The sequence below is a fragment of the Micromys minutus genome (assembly GCF_963924665.1).
Source record: "Micromys minutus genome assembly, chromosome: 1".
NCBI lineage: Eukaryota > Metazoa > Chordata > Mammalia > Rodentia > Muridae > Micromys > Micromys minutus.
This window is the reverse complement of record NC_137969.1, coordinates 36,083,904-36,107,886: the sequence shown is the minus strand read 5'-3', so window position 1 is coordinate 36,107,886 and position 23,983 is coordinate 36,083,904. Positions and strand designations below refer to the sequence as shown.

The following is a 23,983-nucleotide window of genomic DNA, read 5'->3' as shown; positions in this document are numbered from 1 at the left end:
TTAACTATATGTACAAGGAACAATCCAACACAGTTGTATAGGGGGTGAGTTCTGGTATCAGCAAAATTGCATTTGAAAGATACAGCCTGTCTATCACTCTGATAACAATCAAATTCGCTTTGGGAAGTACCAACAAATGGAACTAAGGTGGAAACTAAGTATTCCATAACACACACACATACACACACACACACACACACACACACACACACACACACACACACACACACACACACATTGACAAATGCCAGTGCAAGGCACACGTGTCTATATAGGTTTTGTCTCCTTGCTCATGGAAGGAATGCTGTAGTTCACAGTCCCAACACTGCTAGAATACCTGGTTTGTTTGTTTTTTTTCCTTGTTTTGGGTTTATTTTGTTCTGCTGACCCCAGAGTTCAGAAATGCCACTATTTTTCCCCATGTGCTAACTATAAAATATCTATCCAAGTTTGTATAACACCTCCCTGAGGCTCTCCCTGACCACAGCTACCCACGTGTCATTTTTATTTCACTAAAGCACTTTAGACAGATCTCCACTGTATTATGCCCTAGTGATTTACTGTTTTCTATAGGTAACTCTTCCACCTATCCTTCATTTTCCTTGGAAAGAATCCACCGTAATAACCTCTATCATGTGTAATACATGTGATAGAGATGATAATGCTATACCATAAATAAAGATGAATGAGTAATTTCCAGGTAATGTTTTATGTGTCTTTTAATGACTTAATTTTAATGTCCTTCAATTTCTTGGTGAAACTGACACCTTGGAGAAGGCAGTGGGAGTGATGACCAGGGACTGGAGGCTGTAATCAGACTTCCCACTCCACCTACTACTCCCTAGGTCAAGATTGGGTGGTTGCTGATCGAGCCACGTACTCAGACCAGAAAGAGTCAACCCCATGATTAAAATCTCCTTCTGCAATGTTTCCCATCCTCCACTGCAAAGGGAAACCTCTGACTGGTTTCCATGAGGGCTGTCTGTATTTGCTTCCCAGACAGCTCCTGCTCACTGGAGGATGAGAAGGAGGTGGCAGGAAACACCTCATGGAATTTCCTAGTTTCTCAAGAAAAGTCTCCCCTTTGTTGGCCAGGACGTAGGAGAGAGTTCGAAAGGAGCAAAACAGGCTTTATGGGTAACTTCCAAATCAAACAAAACAGAAGAGGGAATTCGCTTTTTACAGCTTCCAGTTGACAAAACCTTGGGAATGTTAGCAACTATGGAATAAGTTAGATTTTATATTAACCTTACCAAAGTCCACACTCAAAGCAGTGAAGGCCACAGAAACTAATCTCTTCTTGGATCTGTATGAGTATGAGAAAATACAGCTTTTCTAATTTTACCCTTCCCTGTTCCTTCTTCAGAATTACAGACAAATAAATAAATAAATAATAAATAAATAAATAAATAAATAATAAAATAAAGCCCTGCCTGGTATAGGATGCCCAGAAGTGAACCCTGTTTTCTTACAGAATTAGACTTAACTTGCTTAACACAACAAAGAAAATAATTTTAATATGACTTTTAAGGACAAAGGATTTATGAGACATTTTTCTTTGGTTCTGTGGTGTTTTAGGCCTCGGAGACATTTATTAACCACAAAGACAACTATGGAGCCAAATGGCCAAGGAATAAAGTCTGTGATTATTAGGAAGAATGTTAAGTGCTGGGTCTTTCACTTACTTCTACTCTTCCTTCTCCTTTCATGCTTGATTTTTCAGCTGAGTGAAAACATAAAAAGTTTACTTGCTTTGCATGTATACCAAACTATTCTTTTATTAAAACATTTTTGGGGAAGCTGGCATAGTGAGAGCAATTCCCAGCTATTGAGAGGTTTAGAAAAATATAATAACTTAAAGCCAAGAGTTTAAAGCCAGCTTAAGCAACATAGTGAGATCCTCACTCAAGCAAAATTCTTTTGAGGACAAGATCCAGGCATCATCAGGAGTTCCTTAAATTCCTAGGGGACCAAATCACACTATAACCTCATGTCATTAATTTTATTCATCCACAATCATTATACAATGTCTCATTATACGTGTTGGTATAAAAATTAATAATCTATGGATTCAGAAGGTTTCAGCAGACCCTTTCATCAATGTATAGATCAGCTAGATGAAAAAACATTCAGAGTGAACAATGTTGTATACTAAACAGATCAACCAGTCATTTATAAAAACACCTGATCCAGCTGCAGCAGAATCCACATTCTTTTTAGTAGCAGATGACAACACTTTCAAAGATAGACATTTTACAATAATCAAATTAAACTGTAATCAACAAACTTTAAAAATACAAATACACAGAAGTTAAATATAGTCTCAAATGACCAATGGGTTTATGAGAACATCAAAAGATCAATTTTTAAAAAGTCTTAAAACAAAGAAAAACTAGAATATGATATGCGAGTACCTATGGGCTCACACTAAAAGTAGAACTGAGAGGAATGTTAATAGTAACAGTGAGAGAAGGAGTGGTCAAATAAGCAACTAAAGGTACAATTTAAAGAACTTAAAAAGCAAAACCAAACAAAACTCAAAGTTAGTAGAAGGATAGAAATAACCAAGAGTAGAAAAGAAAAAAATGAGATACTAAAAACGTACCAAGTAACAACAAGACAAAAATTTCTTGAAAAGAAAAGGAAAATGAACGCTCCATTTGCTAGTTTAACAATAAAAGGAAAAGATTCTAATATGTTAAACTTCAAGTGAGAAGAAGATATTTTGATTGGTATTACTGACTTATTAATTATTATCAGGAACTAATATAAACATATGCCAATAAATTAGAAAACCTAAAATAAATGCACAAGTTTCTAGATAAATATAATCAACAGAAAACTAAACATGAGGATATGGAAAAATCTGAACTGGCCATTAAGTACGAAGAGGGAATTAGTAGGAAACCCCAATTCTCCCAGCAGCAGAAAGCTTAGGGACAAGAGGGCTAACTGCTGATTTTGACCACATTTTGAAAGAAAGCCTGTTCCAATTATTCTCAGATTACTGCAAAGTACTGAAAAAGAAGGGACCTTCAAACTCTTTCTAGGTCAGTCCCACTGATACTGCAAAGTCAGAGAGGGTGATGGCAACAAAAGAAAAACCCCACAGCATCCCAGATATACATAAATATAAAAGTTATTTACAAAAATACCAATGACCTGAATCTAAGAGGCCATTAAGAAATTAGACCCTCACGTGCTGACCAAACATTCAAGCCATTTGCCACCTAAAACAGCAGAGATCCAGGGACACAGGCCAGGTACATGGGTGAGATGGGAACCAATCACTGACAACAAGACCACATATAATCACAGACAACAATATGGCAAGAGGAAAGAGAAAGAGTTTACACAATGGAAACCAACACAACCTGGCAACATCAGAACCCAGCTCTCCCATCACAGCAAGTAGCAGAATGTCAAACACTCCAGAAAAAGAAGACTCAGACCTGCAATCATACCTCAGGATGATGATGCAGATCTTTGGGAAGAACATGAATAACTCACTTTATGGAGGAAAACCATAAAGAAATAGAAGCTTTTAAAGAGGAAACACACACACACACACACACACACACACACACACACACACACAAAACAATCAAAGAAATCAAAGAACTAGCAGGAAAACAGAACCAAAGAGATGAAGGAATTTAAGAAGGAAATGAAAATGGAAATGGAAACAATAAAGAAAACACTAAAAGAAACAACCCTGGAGGTAGAAAACCAAAAGAAGAAACCAGGAGGCACAGATGCAAGCATCTCCAACAGACAAGAGATGGAAGAGAGAATCTCAGGGGCCGAAAACAACAATGAAAACAGAGAAAAAGTCAGAGACGATGCAAAAGCCAAAAAGCTCCTAACCCAAAATGTCCAGGAGATCCAGGACACAATGAGAAGACCAAACCGAAGGATACTAGGAATAGAAGAAGGCGAAGAATATCAACTAAAGCACAGTAAATATCTTCAACAAAATCATAGAAGAAAACTTCCCTACCCTTAAGAATGACCACAAGCATAAAAGAAGCCTACGAAACTCCAAATAGGTTGGACCAGAAAAGAAATACCTCCCGACACATAATAGTCAAAACACCAAGTGCCCAAACAAAGAAAGAATACTAAAAGCAGTACGGGGAAAAGGTCATATAACATATAAAGGCAGACCAATCAGAATTATACCCGACTTCTCAACAGAGACTATGAAAGCTAGAAGATCCTGGATAGACATCATGCAGACCCTAAGAGAACACAAATGCCAGCCCAGGTTACTAAACCCAGCAAAACTCTCAATCACCATAAATGGATAGACCAAGATATTCCAAGACAAAACTAAATTTACGCAATATCTGAACACAAATCCAGCACTACAATGAATTATAGTTGGAAAACCCAATACAAGGTGGAAAACTATATCCTAGTAAAAACAAAAAAATACCTCAGCAAGAAAACCAAAAGAAGAAAAACACACAGGTACAATTCTACCTCTAAAAGCAAAAATAGCAGGAAACAGCAACCACTATTCCTTAATATCTGTTAATATAAATGGACTCAATTCCCCCAATAAAAAAGACATAGGCTATCAGACTGGATACATAAACAGAATCCAGCACTTTACTGCATACAGAAAACTCATCTCAGAGACAAAGACAGACACTATCTCAGAATAAAATATTTGGAAAAAACATTGCAAGCAAACTTCCCTAAGAAACAAGCTGGAGTAGCCATTCTAATATCAAATAAAGTAGATTTTCAACCAAGTTATCAAAAAGAAAAAAAAAAGGAAAAACACTTTTTACTCATTATAGGGAAAATTTATCAGGAAGAACTCTTAATCCTTAACATATATGCTCCAAATACAAGAGCACCCATATTCATAAAAGAAACCCTACTAAAGCTCAAAAAATACATTGCTACATTGCACCCAACTCAATAATAGTGGGAGACCTCAATACCGTACTCTCATTAATGAATAGATCATGGAAGCAGAAACTGAGCAAGCACACAGTAAAACCAGCAGAGGTTATTAACCAATTGGAATTAATAGACATCTACAGAACATTTCATCCTAAAACAAAAGAATACACCTTCTTCACATCACCTCATGGCACCTCACACAAAATTGACCATATAATCAATCACAAAACAAGCCTCAAGAGATATAAGAAGATTGAAATACTCCCATACATCATATGAGATCACCATGGACTAAGGCTGGTCTTTAACAACAACAAAGACAAAAAAAAAAAAAAAAAAAAAAAAAGACCATACACATATGAGAAACTAAATGCTGCGCTATTAAACAATAGCATGGTCAAAGAAGAGATAAATAAAGAAATTAATGATTTACTAGAATTTAATGAAAATGAAAACACAACATACCCAAACCTATAGGATGCAATGAAAGCAGTACTGAGAGGAAAACTCATATCTCTGAGTGCTTCCAAAAAGGAAAGTGGAGAAAGCATACACTAACAACTTGACAACACAGTTAAAAGCTCTAGAACAAAAGGAAGCAGGTACACCTAAGAGGAGTAGACAGCAAGAAATAATCAAACTCAGAGCAGAAATTGACCAAACAGAAACAAAAAGAACCATTCAAAGAATCAACAAAACCAAGAGCTGGTTTTTTGAGGAAATTAACAAGTTTGATAAACCCTTAGCCACACTAACTAGAAGGCAAAGAGAGAGTATCCAAATTAACAAAATCAGAAATGAAAGTGGAGACATAACAACTGAAACTGGGGAAATTCAAGAAATCATCAGATCCTACTACGAAAGCCTATATTCAACAAAGCTGTAAAATCTGGAGGAAATGGACAAATACCAGATAATAAAGTTAAACCAGGACCAGGTAAACCATCTAAATAATCCCATAACACCTAAAGAAATAGAAGCAGTCATCAAAAGCCTCCCAACCAAAAAAAACCCCAGGTCCAGATGGGTTCAGTGCAGAATTCTATCAAACATTTATTGACAACCTAATACCAATACTCTACAAACTATTCCACAAAATAGAGTCAGATGGAATACTACCTAACTCATTTTTCAAAGCAACAATAACCCTCATTCCTAAACCACACAAAGATGCTACAAGGAAAAAGGACTTCAGACCAATGTTCACTTATGAACATTGATGCAAAAATACTCAACAAAATCCTTGCAAACCGAATCCAAGAACACATCAAAACAATCATTCACCATGATCAAGTAGGCTTCATGCCTGGAATGCAGGGATGATTTAATATACGGAAATCAATCAGCATAATCCACCATATAAACAAACTCAAAGAAAAAAAACCACATGGTCATCTCACTAGATGCTGAGAAAGCATTAGACAAAATTCAGCACCCCTTCATATTAAAAGTCTTGGACAGAACAGGAATCCAAGGCCTATACCTAAACATAATAAAAGCAATATACAGCAAACAGATAGCCAGCATCAAACTTAATGGTGAGAAACTTGAAGCAATCCCACTAAAATCAGGGACTAGACAAAGCTGCCCACTATATCCCTACCTATTCAACTTACTACTGGAAGTCCTGACCAGAGCGATTAGATAGCCAAAGGAAATCAAAGGGATACAAATTAGAAAGGAAGAAGTAAAAACATCATTGTTTGCAGATGACATGATAGTGTACTTAAGTGACCCCAAAATTTCCACCAGAGAACTTCTACAGCTGATAAACAAGTTCAGCAAAGTAGCTGGATATAAAATTAACTCAAACAAATCAGTAACCTTCCTCTACTCAAAGGACAAACATGCGGAGAAAGAAATTCGGAAAAAGATACCCTTCACAATACTCACAAACAATATGAAATACCTTGGTGTGACTCTAACTAAGCAAGTGATGGACCTGTATGACAAGAACTTCAAATCTCTAAAGAAGAAAATCGAGGAAGATCTCAGAAAATGGAAAGATCTCCCATGGTCATGAATTGGAAAAATCAACATTGTAAAAATGGCCATCTTACCAAAAGCAATCTACAGATTCAATGAAATCCCTATCAAAATTCCAACCCAATTCTTCATAGAGTTGGAAAGAGCAATGTGCAATTCATCTGGAATAACAAAAGACCTAGAATAGCGGAATCCATCCTCAACAACAAGAAAACATCTGCAGCAATCTCTATCCCTGACCTCAAGCTATATTACAAGGTAATTGTGCTAAAAACTGCATGGTACTAGTACAGAGATAGGCACATGAATCAATGGAATAGAAGATCCAGAAATGAGCCCTCACATATATGGACACCTGATTTTTGACAAAGGTGCTGTAAACATTCAATGGAAAAAGGACAGCCACTTCAACAAATGGTGTTGGTCCAACTGGCACTCAGCATGCAGAAGAATGAAAATAGACCCTTTCTTATCTCTTTGTACAAAGCTCAAGTACAAGTGGATCAAAGATCTCCACATTAAACCAGGTACACTGAAACTATTAGAAGAGAAAGTGGGGAAAACTTTAGAACACATATGCACAGGAGAAAATTTCCTGAACAGAACACCAATGGCTTGTGCTCTAAGGTCAAAGATCAACAAATGGGACTTAATGAGATTGCAAAGTTACTGTAATGTTAAGGGCACTGTCAAGAAAACAAAATGGCTGCCAACAGATTGGGAAAAGATCTTTACCAACCCCATACCTGATAGAGGCATAATATCCAAGGTATACAAAGAAGTTAGAGACCAGAGAATCAAACAACCCTATTAAAAAATGGGGTACAGAGCTAAAAAAAAAAGTTTTCAATTGAGGAATATTGAATGGCTGAGAAGCATCTAAGGAAGTGCTCGACATCATTAGCCATCAGGGAAATGCAAATCAAAACACCCCCGAGATTCCACCTCACACCAACCAGAATGGCTAAGATCAAAAATTCAGATGACAGCAGATGCTGGCAAGGATGTGGAGAAAGAGGAACACTTCTCCACTGTTGGTGGGGTTGTAAACTGGTACAACGACTCTGGAAATCAGTCTTGCGATTCCTCAGAAAATTGGACATAGTACTACCTGAAGACTCAGCCCTATTTATAATAGCCAGAAGCTGGAAAGAACCCAGATGTCCTTCAGTAGATGAATGGATACAAAAATTGTGGTTATTTACACAATGGTGTACTACTCAGCTATCAGAAACAATGACTTTATGAAATTCTTAAGAAAACGGATGCATCTAGAGAATATCATCCTGAGTGAGGTAACCCAGTCACAAAAGAACAGACATAATATGCAGTCACTAATAACTGGATGGTGTTCAGAAAGCTCTGAACACCCCAGAAACAACCCACAGACTGTGTGAAGTTCAAGAAAAACAAAAGCTAAATTAAAAAATGAAAATGAAAAACCATTACGCTTAATCTTTTACACACCAAAAAAAAACTTTGACTATTTCCAGGTTACATCTTGTTTTACATGTATTTTATGCTCGTTGTAACTAGTAAGATTTTAATGCATACTATCAAACCTTTAAAAAAATTAAGTACTAACAAAAATGTATTCATATACTTTTATGTAAAAATGCTTAAAATCTTTACATTTAACTTTGTTTTTTAAAATAAAGTTGTTCAATTCATAAAAAAATGTAACTTTAACCTAAGATGCCAGAAAATTTTATATTAATGTAATTTCTGAATTGTTTATTTTGACTTCAAAGTAACATTTCTATTTGTATTTGTTTCTCCAGCAAAGAAAGCTCTAATAGTCAAAACATCTTATCAAGTCAATAATAAGGATCAAAAGGCTGATACAGAGATTTGGTGTTTAATTAAGAATAAATTTACATCATGCATGATTTTTAGTATTAATTAATCTAGTCACTAATGCCATTTTTGTTATGTAACTTTGAACTATTACACAATTTTAAATAAAAAGTCCAGTTGAAAAGAAAATTTTTAAAAACCTGCTAGAACTAATAAGCAAATGCAGTAGGCACAACCAACATATAATGAAATCTATGGTTAAATCCCCACAAAGAACTTACAAAAGAAAAAGTTTAAACTCCCATTCAAAATAGACATACATATGCACACAAGTGTGTGCACATGTAAGTCTGGGAAAAAGTTTAATCAAGGAAATCGGCTATTTTTACAAGAAAAAGAAATAATGAAGCATTGATTATAGAAATAGAAAAGGATACACAAAAAAAAAAAAAACCCAGAAAGACAACCCAGGATCACTAATTGAAATGATGTATATCATTAAAATGTTTTTTAGTATGAAAATGTAATTGCTATAATTTCCATCAATATGCCAATGGCATTCTTCACAAAAACAGAAAGAATGGTTCTAAAACTCATAAAGACTATAGGCAGAAGGAAAAAAACCAATAACACAGAAATAGACAAAATTGCTAAAGCAAACTTCAAGCAAAGGAGCAATGCTGAAGTGTCACAATATCTTATTTGAAAACATATTTCAAAGCTAAAGTTCCCAAACCAGCATGACTGTGGCATAAAAACTGAGCACAAGAAACTTCAGAAACAAATTCATACGTCTTTAACAAAGGAGTAAAAAACCTGCCCTGGGGAAAAGAAAGCTTTGTCAAAAATGAAGATTTATACATATACCATACACTGAAAGAGTCAATGCAGTATGCGTCAAAGATTTAAATGTTAACCTTTGAACTATGAAAATAGTGAAGATAAAACACAACACTTCAAAACAATAGTCAACCTTTCAAACATGACAACAAACTACTATGTCTTTGTTTTTCATCTGTCAGGACTTATCTATGCTCCCATATGTCCATGAATGTGTAGCCTTCTACCCGAGCATGATTCACTTACTAATAGCAATACTCTTAAAGAAAACTGACACTCCCCTTCCCAGCAGGTACCAACTGCCTATACCTCCTCAGCTAAAGGAAGAACTTCATTTCTCCCTCCTCTGTCCATGCTGAGATTGGGCCTAGCTTGAGGTTCACAGGGATTCTGTGTGCTGTCTCAACAACATGTATGAGTTTCCATGTGTGGCTGCTCTGCTGTGTCTGGAAGATGCTTGTAATCACCCATCATCTCTGCTTCTTATACCCTTTCCACCTGCTCTCCCTCCATGATCCCCGTACCTTTGTAAGAAAGAATGAAGCATAAGTGCTCCATTTAAGGCTTAATATTCCATGGCTTATTAATTCTCTACACCTGACGAGTTGTACTTCCCCCATGTTGATCATTATCTACCACAAATAGAAGCTTTTCTCAGGAAAGTTGAGAGATACATTATGGGTGTAGCAATACCTCACTTGAAGTCAGTTTAATGGTATACCCATTAAGCAGAGTAGACATACTAGGTTCTACCCTAGCACCTATGACCTGTCTAGATACAGAACTGGGTTTTTTTTCCCCAACAATATCAGTAGGTATGGGCTTCATCTTATGGAGTGGGACTAAAACCTAATCAGAATGTGATCCAAACCTGATACTCAAAACACTATAGCAATGGTGGAGGCATCTTTACCGGGCCACCCATTATTGCAGCTCAAAGGATTCGCAGCTGGGTAAGACTGATGATTATTTTTCTCCTCTGGGAGCACGCATAGCACCTTCCAACACGATGAAAGCTAGCTTGTAGGATGAAAACCCCAGGTTACAAATTCAGGTGCACAAAAAGAAATAGAGGATTTGGGAGGAGTTTGGCAAGAGTACATATGGTTAAAGAATCACTGTATTAAAACTCTCAATGATCTGATTTTTAAGAAAGATTTCAGAGAGAAGGGAGGTTATCAATATTAGAAAATGCCCTTTTCCCTAAATGCAGTAGGGGATAAAAGAAGGCAGGAGAATACCTTCTGACCTGGTACTGATCAGGCTTTCTGACCTACTCATAACATAAGGGCTAGATGTTATTTGTGCTTAGGAATCATCGCCCATATCTCCCATGCACTGGGGGACCTGCTTAGAGGTCATCCTTATTCTTAGAAGATGCAGGGATGAGTGTGTTGATGCCTGCAACCTCCTCAAATATCTCAGAAAAATGTGGAGACATGACCATGCACATGTATGTACACACAAACTGCTAGATACAGACGTGTGTGTAGATAAACATAATCATGTTCAGGAATGAATAAATCAGTGTTGAGGCTTGTTAAAATTAGTACATGGTAAATAAGCAAGTATTCATTGCGGGACACTATACAAGACAGAAATGTTTCTTTGTTGATGAAGGGATAAGGACCTAAAAGCCTCAGGTGGGCTGAGACACTCTGGGCACGGACTTGAAGAATAACACTATGGAAACTTCTGATAAGAAGGTCCATAGATGAAACCTGCTGTTATCTTCCAATTCCAGACAGCAGAGAAGAAGACCTGCAGATGAACTATCTTCTGCAGAGAGGCTGGCCCTTCAGTTCTGATTACAAGAAAAACTATATTCTTCTTCTGGAAATGCCTGGCTACTGCTTTCTGTTTCCATCTCACCTCCACCAAGCTCATCTAACAGTTGGGGTGCTGAAGATGGAACCCAGGGCCTTGCACCGACTAGGCAAGTGCTCTAGAAGTCAGCTACATCCTTAACTCTTAGAAATATTTGAAGTGTACACTTATGGCATATTTGGAAGATGTCTACAGTATACCAGATCTCACTTCCTGATTCTAGGTATTTGAATTTTAGTCTAGAAGTCAGGGATCAGATTGGCATCCTTAGAAGCTAATACTTAAGTCCTACTGACCTACTCTAATCAACACCCAACCTTACTTTCCTGTCAGTGTGCTGGTTTGTGAAGTCAATAGGGTTGGTCCACAATGTTATAAAGGAGTTTCACTCAGAGTAGCTTGAACATCTGTCCCAGCTTTCTGTTTTATGGACGATTTGATAGGTGTTACTTATTTTCACCCAAATCATTGCGCACATGTGAAGATGGGGTCTCTGGCATGCTCTAGAGACACTGTTCTAGGTTATTTTCTGGTGCTTATGAAAATAAAATTGTACTTTTGCTCAGCATGTCTCCCCTGTTTACCCAGGGACCTTTTTCACTCTCCTGTTGCTTTTTGAACATTGTGACGATGCCACCCATTTTCATTTCATAACATTGATTCCGTTTTCTAGGATTCCTTTAAGATCACCCACAGAGGTTCAATGTTTACAAGGTCTCACAGGCCCCTGGGAGCTGAGCCAGGGACTTGGATGGACTTACACAGCACTTACGTAAGGGGTCATAAACTCGAATCTCTATAGGAGCCAAGTAGTGGACAGGGAAGGGAGGGAGACTCTGGAGAACTAGAGATTCCCAACCAAAGTCAGCAGCACCTCAGATTTCATCATCCAGTATTAAGCATCCAACAATACCAAACCGTGTAGTATTGTAAGAAAATATGAGTTTTCTTTTAAAGAAATATGGAGATTTCTGAATTCTGGGTTTATACATTGAATTTGAGGTCCCATCCATCAGTGAGATGGACTGGACATTCTCCTTGATCCTTTCCACATCCCCACATTGCTTTGGTTTTTGCCCATGTTAGTGCTGTTACTGGCTCTCTTAACTTACAGCCAAAGAGTTCTTTTGTTGTTGTTGTTCTCTCCTGCTATTTGGTTTATTCTGTCTTTTCTGCCAGCAGCATCACCAGGCCACAGTCCAGCCCACACCACCGCCACCCCTTGCTCTTCATCTGAGCCCCTTTGGTAGCTTTTAGGAAAGTCTGTGTCCTCGGGGCATATTAGTCTTTAGTATTCCTAAAGCTATGTTTCAAACTCACACTCCCCTCATATCCCCCATGGAATATTATGCCATGCCATTGTTCTATGTTTTATTCATGTGCCATTTAAATCTGAGCTCACCAGAGAGTTCCTGGGGACAGCCTTGCTGCTTTCTCTCATTGTATGCCCTGTCTCTGACCTTTTAAGCACTTCTGACTCAAGACAAGCCAGCATGGCGCCTGTAGGTTTCCACACTAAGCAGTATCACAGAACCAGCCCTTCCTTCTGTTACCTTTTTGGTCCTACTCTGGCTTTTCTCTGCCTATACTTTCTTCTGAACTTTGACCTCCACCACCTAGCTCTTAAAACAATGGCTCCATTTCGTTTGATACCCTGCGTATCATATATTAATGTTATAAACCATAACATAAGAGTAAATTTACAGTTATGAAGTAGCAACAAAATTATTTTATGACTGGGGGTCACCACAACATGTGGTATTGGATTAAAGGGTCGAAGCATTAAAAAGGTTGAGGACCACTATCATAAGAGGTGCCTGGACCTTTCAAATATACTCACCTTTCATATTGGGTTTTGTAGATTCTGTCTTGGCTTGTTCATTTAGCACTACAAAGTCCTTGGAAATAACTTTATACCCTCTTTTGAAGCCAGATAAAATGAATTCTGACCAACTCCAGCCTCTACCTACCAAGACAAGACCTGGTTTCTCTTTGCTCTCTTTCCTATCTGCCTGGAAGAGGTGATGGGTTCATTTTACATCCTGTTCCCCTTATGCACAGAGCACAGAAATAAGGAGCTACCCCCTAAACTCCTCCCATATAAAGCATACCATTAAGGTCTCTCGTTAATACCAAAGTCAATCCTATGATAGTAGAAACATAGTACTCCTTTACAAATGAGAAAACTAAAGCTTGAGGCAATTTGGTAACTTCCCTGAGATCACATGGAAGGAAGACTAAGCTGAAATTTGAGCATATACAACTTACTTCCAAAGACATGAGAGCCATTCTTCTCCCACTGACAAAAGGCAGCAATCATTCAGGCAAAATGCCACCAAGCAAACCAGAAAGAAACAGAGGTACTTGGAAAATGAGCTGCAACCCTAGGCAGACTCGTACCTGAGTTCACACACATGTTTTATAGACTATTACTAATGTCAAGTAACAAGCTTCAAGCCTCCACATTAGTCTTTTGAGGAAAAGCTTAGAAATGAATGAAACAATGGCACTGAAGTCTGATTTTTCAGCATAAACTTATTCTAGAAGCATCTATGACATGTCATCTATATCATATGGCATAGATATTATATATCAAATGCCTATGACACACCAGGCTTTGAGCCAGCAATGGGAATATAGTTGTCAAAAGAAAGATTTGGCCATTGCCTTACTGGGTCTATCTCCTATGCACTACTTAAGCCACTGCCAAATTTTTCTCTCATATACATGCACATATGTTACGCTGCCATTCTGAGGCTCTAGCCCTGGCACCAGATGGCAAGAACTGAGGGGAGTACTTTAGTTCTCCACTGTTCTCTACCAACAAGCTCCTTTTTCTCTATTCTCGATGATCACCAAAGTTCTCTTGTCCCAGAAAGCTCGGTTCTATGCTTTAGAGAGTGTTGTTTCTATGATATTACCACCTTCCATCTCACAGGATTTCTCTGCCTTAAGTACTCAGAAATCTTCATCTAGACCTATTGTTCCTTTCATGTGTTCCTAACTGTGTCCATGAGAATACGTCAAATAGTTAGCTCCAGAAACCTTTATGATAAGTTAATTACCACACAGGGTCACAGGAATAAGCACTTCTTACTTTTGCCTAAAGTCCACACTTGCTATAATGGAGGTCATTTAGAAGAGGCATGGGAGTTAGATAATTGTCTTGGACTAAACTTCAATTCGTTTTGATGTAGTTAGATTCAAGGTGTTCAGTGTCTGCAGTTGGACAAGCAAAGGCAGATCGGGACTGATGGTCTCTCCCATCTCAGAACATTCAAAAATCCAACTCTATCTTTGGTTGCTACTTAAATAACAGAAATACCAGGGAATGAATACAAAAACATATTCAAAAATGTCAAAAATCCCTACCATCACGCTGTTTACTTTCAAGCCATAAGAACTTACTGAAACATGCAAAAAATAAATGGAACTGTAAATCATTTTGTGAAGCGAAATTAGCCAGACCCAAAAAGATAAATAAATCTTCTCTGTATGTAGAAATGAAACTTAAAACTATACATATTTACATACACATATAATATGTATTTTTGCAAATGTGCTATTAAACTAGAAAATGGGAGGGGGAAAAGAAGAGAAATAACAGAAAGCAAAATAAGCAAGTTGCATGAAAAATATAGAATGCATTAGTTGATCATATGTGTGTAAAATAAGAAAGGAAGATGGGAGGGGCTACTGAACAGAGGTAGCTGAGTGAGGAGCCACGGGTACTGTGGAGTTAGCAGGTGTCATGTCTGTGGCTGAGAAAAGAGCCAGTGCTGAGGGCAAGCTGCAGGAGCTTGCCTGGCACACTCAGGGCAGCATGGACAGAAGTAGAAAAGTGGAGTCAGAAGTAGGAGACATGTTAGAGGGGAGAGACTCATTTATGGGCCATTTCAAAGACTTTGGCATCTGCAAAATTCAAACAGAGGTCATCAGAGAGGTTTCAATGGATAAAAATCATGCTGAACTTAATATATGGACAGTCTACTTTGAATGTGAGCAGAACAAACATGAACCATACTGTAGAGACAAGCCTACCTCGTTAGTCCCCAGGTCCTTTTACCTGGTCTTCTGTCACAGATGGCTGGAGCATGGCCAAGTCCTTATTATTCCTTTGAGCTTGAACTTGCTGGTGCAGGACATCTCTTTTTCCCAAGGAAAGCTGTGAGAACGGTCCACTGAAGTGAGTTGTCCAGGAATGGGAAATGAAGTAACATTTAAGCATCTACCTTTTGCTAATGGGTAAGTTCATAGTATTTGACATGTTACCTGATTTAATTGTTTATGTCATAATGACATGTCACAACAGATGATTGACAATTTCAGGGATAAATGGTGATCTACATGTTTCATCCCTGTCTCCTCTTCCCATCCCATGTTTTCACTGAGCTGAGACAACATACAACAAAGTATTCCCCCCATTAGGGAAGTACTGAGCTCCCTTGAATGCCATCCTAGAGGGCATAACTGTGCTTCTCTGCTGAGACTGCAGCTGAAGCCTGCAGAAGCTAAGAAACCCACAATTACTCATTTGGTCACAAGTTAAATTAAACCCTACCTCAGTGAGCCAACCACAAGATAAAGGTGGGGCCACTCATAAGAAACTTTAACCCAATGAAAACATGCCTGAAAGCACATGTGTGTGTCACCATTATTCTTTCCCCCACTTAGGAGGCATGAGAAAATGCAGGAAGAGCAGCCAGACTTTGCTCTTGATGGATTGTTGAGGGTAAGTAGTATGGGTGAGGTCTGGTGGAAAGACTGTATCTTTGGCACTTTGAGCTCCCACCATATCTTCGACCACCCACTTCTCTGCATTCTGTATATATTACAAAGAGAAAATGAACTTGGACCATCCCTACCCTCTTTCCTCCTGATAGCCTTAATATAGGTCTAGACAACATTTCTCCCATACTTGCTGGTTTCCTAAAGTCTTGAGTCCTGATAGGCCCTTGCAGAATTGGAGAGACTTTCAGAGCTGTTAGTCTTAAATTTTGATCTCCAAGAGTAAAGATTAACTACACAAATGATAACTGGACCATCTTAAATAAGCTCATGGAAGGTGGAGCTAGGGTCACTGGGGTCTTATTTATCTATTTTTCAGTATGATACTGGGATCCAAACCTAGGGCCTTGTGTAAGTAGGCAAACACTCCAACTGAGCTACATCTCCAACCAAATTTTCCATTCCCTCTCCTCTTTCTCCCTCTCCTTCTCCCTCTCCCCCTCTCTGTCCATAAGTGTGTGTGTGTGTGTGTGTGTGTGTGTGTGAGTGTGTGTGTTCCAGACTGGCTTTAAATCTGTCTCTGCCTTAGTCCCCTTATTAGTGAGATTGCAGGAATGTACTATTGTGTTTGGCTGCACAGAAGGGTTTTGAAACCCTTACTGATTAAGACTTAAATTGTGTCTCATTGATTCATACATTAAAAATGTAACCATTGGCATTTGAAGGGGAAAAAAGTCATTCAAGAGGTTGTTAAATTAAACTGAGGTCATTAGTGGTGCCTCTAATCTGTCTGATTAGAACATAGACAATGCAAAGAACAGGTGAGGACACAGTTGGAGAGAGGTTTTAGGAAAATCCCACTGTGACTGCACCCAGATCCTGTATATACAGCCCTTAGGTCCATGGGAAAATTGATGCCTGCATGCTAGCTGCTCAGGCAGGGTGCTTTGTTATAGAAACCTGAGCACTACAGGTACTTTAACAATGGCACTGGAGAGGCTGAACTTCTAAGCATCAACCTGGCTCTAATTCCTCAAGTAGACAAACTCTGTTATCAGGTATAACTCAGGAATGGGTTGTACTGTGGATAGACTGTGAATTCTTTAATCTAGTTATGTTCTGGTGGCGGACATTCTTGCTGATCGTTTCTATTGGTTCGGCTGCGTCTCTCACATTCCTCTGTCTCCTTCATACTGGCTCTTTGGAGAAGCCTTGATCTCCTCCTTGTATGCTGCATATGCAATGCCTTGGTTCCAGAATATGTAAATGAGCCCAATGGGATACATCCTTCCTGTCCAATCCTTTTTTAACTGGGATATGATCATCCACTCAGCTGCCACTCCCTCGTGTCCATTACCTTCAGCTTCTTAGGATTCACATGTGCCAATTTTCCTTCTGTGTCTTGGTGATAATAGCAAACACAGTATCTTTGTAATTTTCTGCATGTGGCAGATATCACTGAGGATCTGGGACCCTTGGCTAAGTGGCTAGCATGGATACAAGAATAGTACCCAGAAGCACCTTTCTTTTAACAGAGTGTGGCACACACATACACACATACACACTGAGGAGATGTGCTTCAGCTAACACATGCACATATGCCTGCTGCTCTCTGGACTTGTTTGTGCACTGATCTTGCATGCTTTTACATTATGGTGGATTGCTCAGTGTAGTTCTATTACCCTGGGGACCCTCTTGATAATTCCCTAATTGCCTCAATGAAGCCTCTCTTTCTCCCAGCTCTGTTAGCCTTCAGCCTTGAGATTTCCTAATGGAAACCACTCACTCCTATTGGACTCCCAGGCTGTAATGAGCAGTCTAGGACTCTGGTTTCCTTATTCTTGTTGCTGTGAAGGTGAGGCCATTGACAACAACATTGTCAATGTCAGCCAAGCAGCTCCTTGAAGAGAGCATATGATGGAGTTGTTGCATGTTGACTGTCTCCTGTGTATTTATTGACTGAAACATTACTTTCACATTTGTAATTTTAGATCACAGATGCCTAGCGTGTTTAAGCATACAGCAAAGCTCACATTTAATGAGAAAAATGTCAAGTATATTGTTATCCACCATAAAAGCTGTGAAAAATATTTCTGCCATCTGCAACGTGCCTTCTGCTGCTGCCTCTAAAGAAATTTTTGAGTAACAATACAAAATTAATGGTTGGGCAAACACTGGAAAAGGAAAGTTTCTGAACTTCCTCAAATTCAGACCGTGTCTCAGTGTCATGGCAAGATACTTCACCTAGATTTCTAAAATAACCTGGAAGGCGTGGTATCCTCCATGCCTAATGAGCCTTCGACATTCTGTCGGTGATTAACTAAACTCTCAATCTGGCTACATCAGCCTCTACCTAACACCCTCACAAGGCATTTCCTCTCTTGCTGCCATGCATCAGCAGGCTCTGAGAGCCTGGCTTGCCCTTACTTTTGCCTCCCTGCCGTGCCTTACATTCCAGCCAGATGAAATTAACGTACTGTCATGTTGCCGCCAATAAGAACACCCTTCCTTCTCTCTTTGTCATTATACCTACACATTGAGCCATATCTACCTCAAATGTCATTTCTGGAAAACCTTGAGTGACACTCCCCAAAGGGATGAGTCCACCAGAGCCTTCAATGTGTGCTGGAATAGTATTTCCACCTGAAGACTCCATGTGAACTCCTGTTCCATTCACCAGCCTCTTGCTGTTCAACCCTGAGCCCCTGGTTTGCAAAGATGGTGCTTCAGCTGCTGTTGCCTCCTAGCCCCAAACTGATGGCAAAGTGGCTGTGGCAGCTACTTTAAGGGCTTCAGAAGCTACAAAGTCACTGTAACAGAAGTAAGGGAGTCTCTTACCCAGGAACTTGCTCTTTTGACGTTGGCAACACAAAACCTTGCTATTTTGCAGGCTGTGTTTATTTCTAGGTTTTCTCTCTGTATTTTAGCCCTTTCTCCTACTGAAAGAAATAACAGTCCTGTCAGTCAGAGAGCAATTGATAGTGATAAAAACTCTCCTTTTAGACAGTGAGTTCACTTGTTCTTAAGTCATTCTTTGCCACAAACTGCAGGCTCATTATACGAGGAAAATGTGGTATCTCAGAGAAGCCACACTCTTAGAAGTTTGTAATTTACCTCGCCTGATGACTAAGGTCTGGAGGTTTTTGCTGCTTATTTGAATGTGGTTTGGGTGGGGAGGGAATGATAAACAAAGCCTTCTTACTCACTGGAGCTGGCCTGTGGGACTTGTGTAGCAATACCTGCTTTTTGGACAGTACCTTCTGCTTTTAGGGGGTACAGTGATGAGGGAGCCTTCTTGGAGCTTCAGTGTGGCCCCTAGATCTGAACAGATGCTCACTACAGATGGTGCAGCTCACCCACAACCTGTCTCTTCACTTTCTTTCACCTTCTGGGTTCAGGCAAGACCTCAGTTGTTAGACATAAACTCTTCTTATATGACTTGTGTAAATGACATTTGGGTAGGATGCTGAGAGAGCTCAAAGGATACAAAGTAAACCTCAGGTAGAAGTTGATTGGGGAGTTGAGAGCAGTAGGGATAGGTGAGACTTCCTGTCACTCTTAACCCTGATTAGACCATGCCTGGTAGCTCTGCCTTGACATCTTGTTTATAGAGAGGACCCTATTCTATTTGTTTGCTTACTACTGCTGTGATAAACATGGTGGCCAAAAGCAACACAGGAAAGAAAGGGTTTATTTCACAGCACAACTCTGGATCACAATCCACCATTGAAGAAAGTCATGGAAAATACTCAAAAGAGCAGCACAGAACATGGAGGAAGGCTATTATCTTATACATCTCATGACCACCAGCCCAGGAATGTTCTCAGTTGAGGTTCCCTCTCCCGGGTAATGCTGTGTCAAGTTGATTAATAACTAACCAACATGTGTGTCTTTTCTGAGTGCCTGGTGTAAGCGCCTGAATCCATGATTCAAATTAACACAAAGGACGGGTGTCGTATATGCAGAACCCATCTTTGCATGGGGAAGAGTGTGGGCCAACTGCTTAGGGACTTTCCCTGTTCTGACCTTTCTTTCCATCATATGACTATGAAGTCAGATATCAGTCAATAAACCTCAAACACAGCTGTATCAAGGAGCTAATGCTACATATCCCTTTTCTTCAACATTCTTGTTCCTGTGCAATATAAGCTCTGTTGATTGAGTTGCCCAGTCTCTGGTAGCTACTGACAGGAGCCCCAAGGAAACTAACACACTTAACTTTATGGGAAAAAAATGGAGAGACAAGCTAAGCAAGACAAGGAAGCTCTTTCAAGTGGCCATAACAATGAAAGATGTTAGAATGGCAGGGTCACTGTCACAGAGTCCAAGCTCACCAATGATGCAGATAGTTGCTATACTAGAAACTAGACCTCCAAGCAGAATACAGTTGCACTGAGAAAGTTTCGATAAAAAATTTTTTCTCTGTATATTTTACATGTATGTAAACACACGCATAAGAGATGGTGAGGATAACTGTTCACATACACTTACCAAGACAGAGAAACACAGAATGTTGACCAAATATTCTTCATTAAGTACACAAATGAGTGATTATTTTTAAGAAACTCTCTTCTTTTGAAGCAATAGTTTTCATCTGACCATTTCTACTGTTACTATTTTTAACTAGATGTTTATATTAATTTACACATAATTGTATGACTTCCCGTGCTCCCCTTTCCTCCCTTTCTATGACCCAACTTCACTCTTTTTTTATAAATGATGGTCTCTTTGTCTTAGATTATTATTGTTATAGATATTGTTACATGTACATGCACACATGCACACATAAATATATAAATGCAACTTGCTGAATCTATTTAGTATGATTTGTATGCATATTATTTCACAGCAGACCAATTTATACTGGATAACCAATTATGAGACATATCCTTGAGAAAGACTATTTCACCCTCTCTCACCTGTCAAATTAGTTCTTTGTCTAGGAGTGAGGCCTCCTGAAAGCTCCCCTTTCTATGTTACCTTGTCTACTGTGTTGTCCTTGTTCAGGTCTTGCATAGGCAGCCATGTCGTTGATAAATAATATTGTTTCTTTAGTTTTCCCCTTTATTTCAGACTTAGATTTTCATTTGAGACAGTTCCCTTTTTCCTCTTTGGCAAGACTATTGAATGGGACATTTTTCATAATTCCCTCTTTCTCCAGAAGGTCAGGCTATTGAACATGTACAGTTTAGAGGTTGAAAAATAATAGATCTTTGTGTTTAATGATCTCCAGCTGTGCTGTCTAATACAGTAGCCAATGGTCACAGGTGGCAATCTATCAAATATTAGAGATCCCAGTCTCAAGATCAAGTGCTCACTGGACACATATGATTAGTAGCAACCACACTGAACAGCCCAAATAGGAACTATTTCCATCCCCACAGAAGGTTCTATTGCTCAGTTCTGTTCAAGAAAAACAAACCAAGAAGCAGACAGAGACAGGGCTAAACTAGAGTCTGGGTCCCAGTGCCTGCTTCAAACATCTTGACAATATGCCTCAGACAAAAGATTTGTTATGTTTTGTCTTTCCTTTTTCTCTCTACTAAGAGAAAGAAAAAGATAGACAAGTGATATTGTGAACTTTGTAAATTTAATTATATGTAGAAATCAACATAGTGCAACAAATATATGTGAAATATTTATGAGTTGGGTGTTTTTTAAGGTAAGTCTGCTGAACAATATTGTAACATTTTTCTGTGGAGTTTACATCAGAAAAAGATGAGGCTAAAAGTATTGACAACGCCAGTGATAATAAATAACCATCAGACATTACGGTAGAATGAATCGGTGGTAAAGGTAGAAGAATACCAAAGACAGGCATTTGGAGGGAGAGTCTGTCCACACAGGAAGAGCTTCTAAGGTAAAATGGGCTGAAGAGAGATTGGTGCTTCGATAAGCTTCCCCTTAGCTTTCTGTCATAGACAACGGTTAACAAAAATCTGAGACTTGCTCCCCTTGCTCTTTTCATGTTCTCTCTGAGCAATCTTTCTTTATCTGCAGAGTGTGTTATTCAAGCAAGCTCTCAATATAAACACTCTGGTGGCTGTGCCTATATAGCTTATAAAGCTACAAATATATACTACCTAGCTTTTTACATAAAAGTTTGGCTGACCCCTTCCTTGTCTTAGCCAATTTTCTGTCACTATAACAGGATATCCAAGTCAATAAGTTATACAGGAAAGAAGGGAATTTCTTAGTGCTGCTCTGATACAGAGTTGTGTTCATGTCTGTCCTTAAGGCTCTCTTCAGTGTCTACAGAATCCTCTTTCCTTCCTCCACAGCAATCTGACTGCCAGAAATTCACCATGTCTATTCTCAGGATCCACGCCAGAGAAATCTTTGGTTCCCATGGGAATCTCAGTGTTGAGGTAAATCTCTATATGGCAAAAGGTCTCTTCCAAGCCTCAGTGCCCAGCAGTGTGTCCACTGGCATATACAAAGCCCTAGAACTCCGAGACAATGATAAGACCCGCTTTATGGTGAAGAGTGTCTCAAAGGCTGTTGGCACTTCAATAACACTATTGCACCTGCTCTTCTTAGCAAGAAAGTGAATGTTGTGGAGCGACAGAAGATTGACCAGCTGATGATCGAGATGCACGGTACCGAGAATAAATCTAAATTTGGTGTAAATGCCATCCTGGGAGTGTCCCTGGCTATCTGCAAAGCTGGTGCCATGGAATAGGGGGTGCCTCTTTACCTCTTCACATTGCTGACTTGGCTGGCAACATTGAAGTCACCCTGCTGGTCCCAGCTTTCAATGTGTTCAATGGCAGTTCTCATGCTGGCAACAAGCTGGTCCTGCAAGGGTTCATGATCCTGCCTGTGGGGGCGTCCAGTTTCTGGGAAGCCATGTGCATTGGAGCAGAGGTTTACCACAACCTGAAGAATGTTATCAAGGAGAAGAAGTATGAGAAAGATGCCACCAATGTGCCCACATGAGGGTACATTGTAATCATGTGATGAGGTACATTTGTAATCATGTGATGAGGGTGGATTTGCACCTAACATCCTAGAGAACAAAGAAACATTGGAGCTGCTCAAGTCTGCAACTGCCAAGGCTGGCTACACTGACCAGGTTGTCACTGGCATGAATTTAGCTGCCTCCAAGTTCTACAGGGATGACAAGTATGACCTGGACTTCAAGTCTCTGGATCTACCCAACTGGTACATCACACCCGACCAGCTGGCTGACCTACCCAGAACTACCCAGTGGTGTCCATTGAAGACCTTTTTGACCAGGATGACTGGGACGTTTGGCAGAAGTTCACAGCCAGTGCAGGCATCCAAATGGTGGGGGATGACCTCACAGTGACCAAACCTAAGCATATTGCCAAGGCTGCAGGTAAGAAGTTCTGCAACTGCCTCCTGTTCAAAGTGAACCAAATCATCCCTGTGACTGGGTCTCTGCAGGCGTGTAAGCTGGCCCAGTCCAATGGCTGGGGTGTCATGGTGTCCCATCAATCTGGGGAGACTGAGGATATTTTCAATGCTGACCTGGTGGTGGAGCTCTGTACTGGGCAAGACTGGTGCTCCTTGCCGATCTGAGTACCAAGTACAATCAGATCCTTAGAATCGAGGAAGAGCTGGGCAGCAAAGCCAAGTAAAGCATAGACTGAGGATCCCTCCAGGCACCACCTCTTTCCCTGAAGTCATCCAGGAGGCTCAAGGCCAGCCCAGTGCTTGCTCCGCCCATGTCACTGCTCCTTTAGACCTCCATGCCTGACCACCTGGAGCCCTGCCGGAGCCCAGCTTTGTAATCATGTGATGAGTCTGAATCATTGTTTCTGTCACCTGACTTTTCAGCTAGTGTCTAGATCCCTCAGAACTCCAGTGTAATCTCTAGGTTGCCCTAGTGGTTTACATGCAAAAATAAAAGTCTCAGAAGCCA

The 23,983-nt window shown here is 39.6% G+C and overlaps 1 pseudogene across 1 annotated transcript; it reads left to right on the top strand.

Annotated features, from left to right (window-relative positions):
• Positions 1-22,400: 22,400 nt before the first annotated feature.
• On the top strand, positions 22,401-23,699 carry LOC308423832 (alpha-enolase-like; annotated as a pseudogene). The gene is made up of 2 exons: positions 22,401-23,022; positions 23,084-23,699. The product of its transcript is annotated as an alpha-enolase-like (transcript).
• Positions 23,700-23,983: the final 284 nt, after the last annotated feature.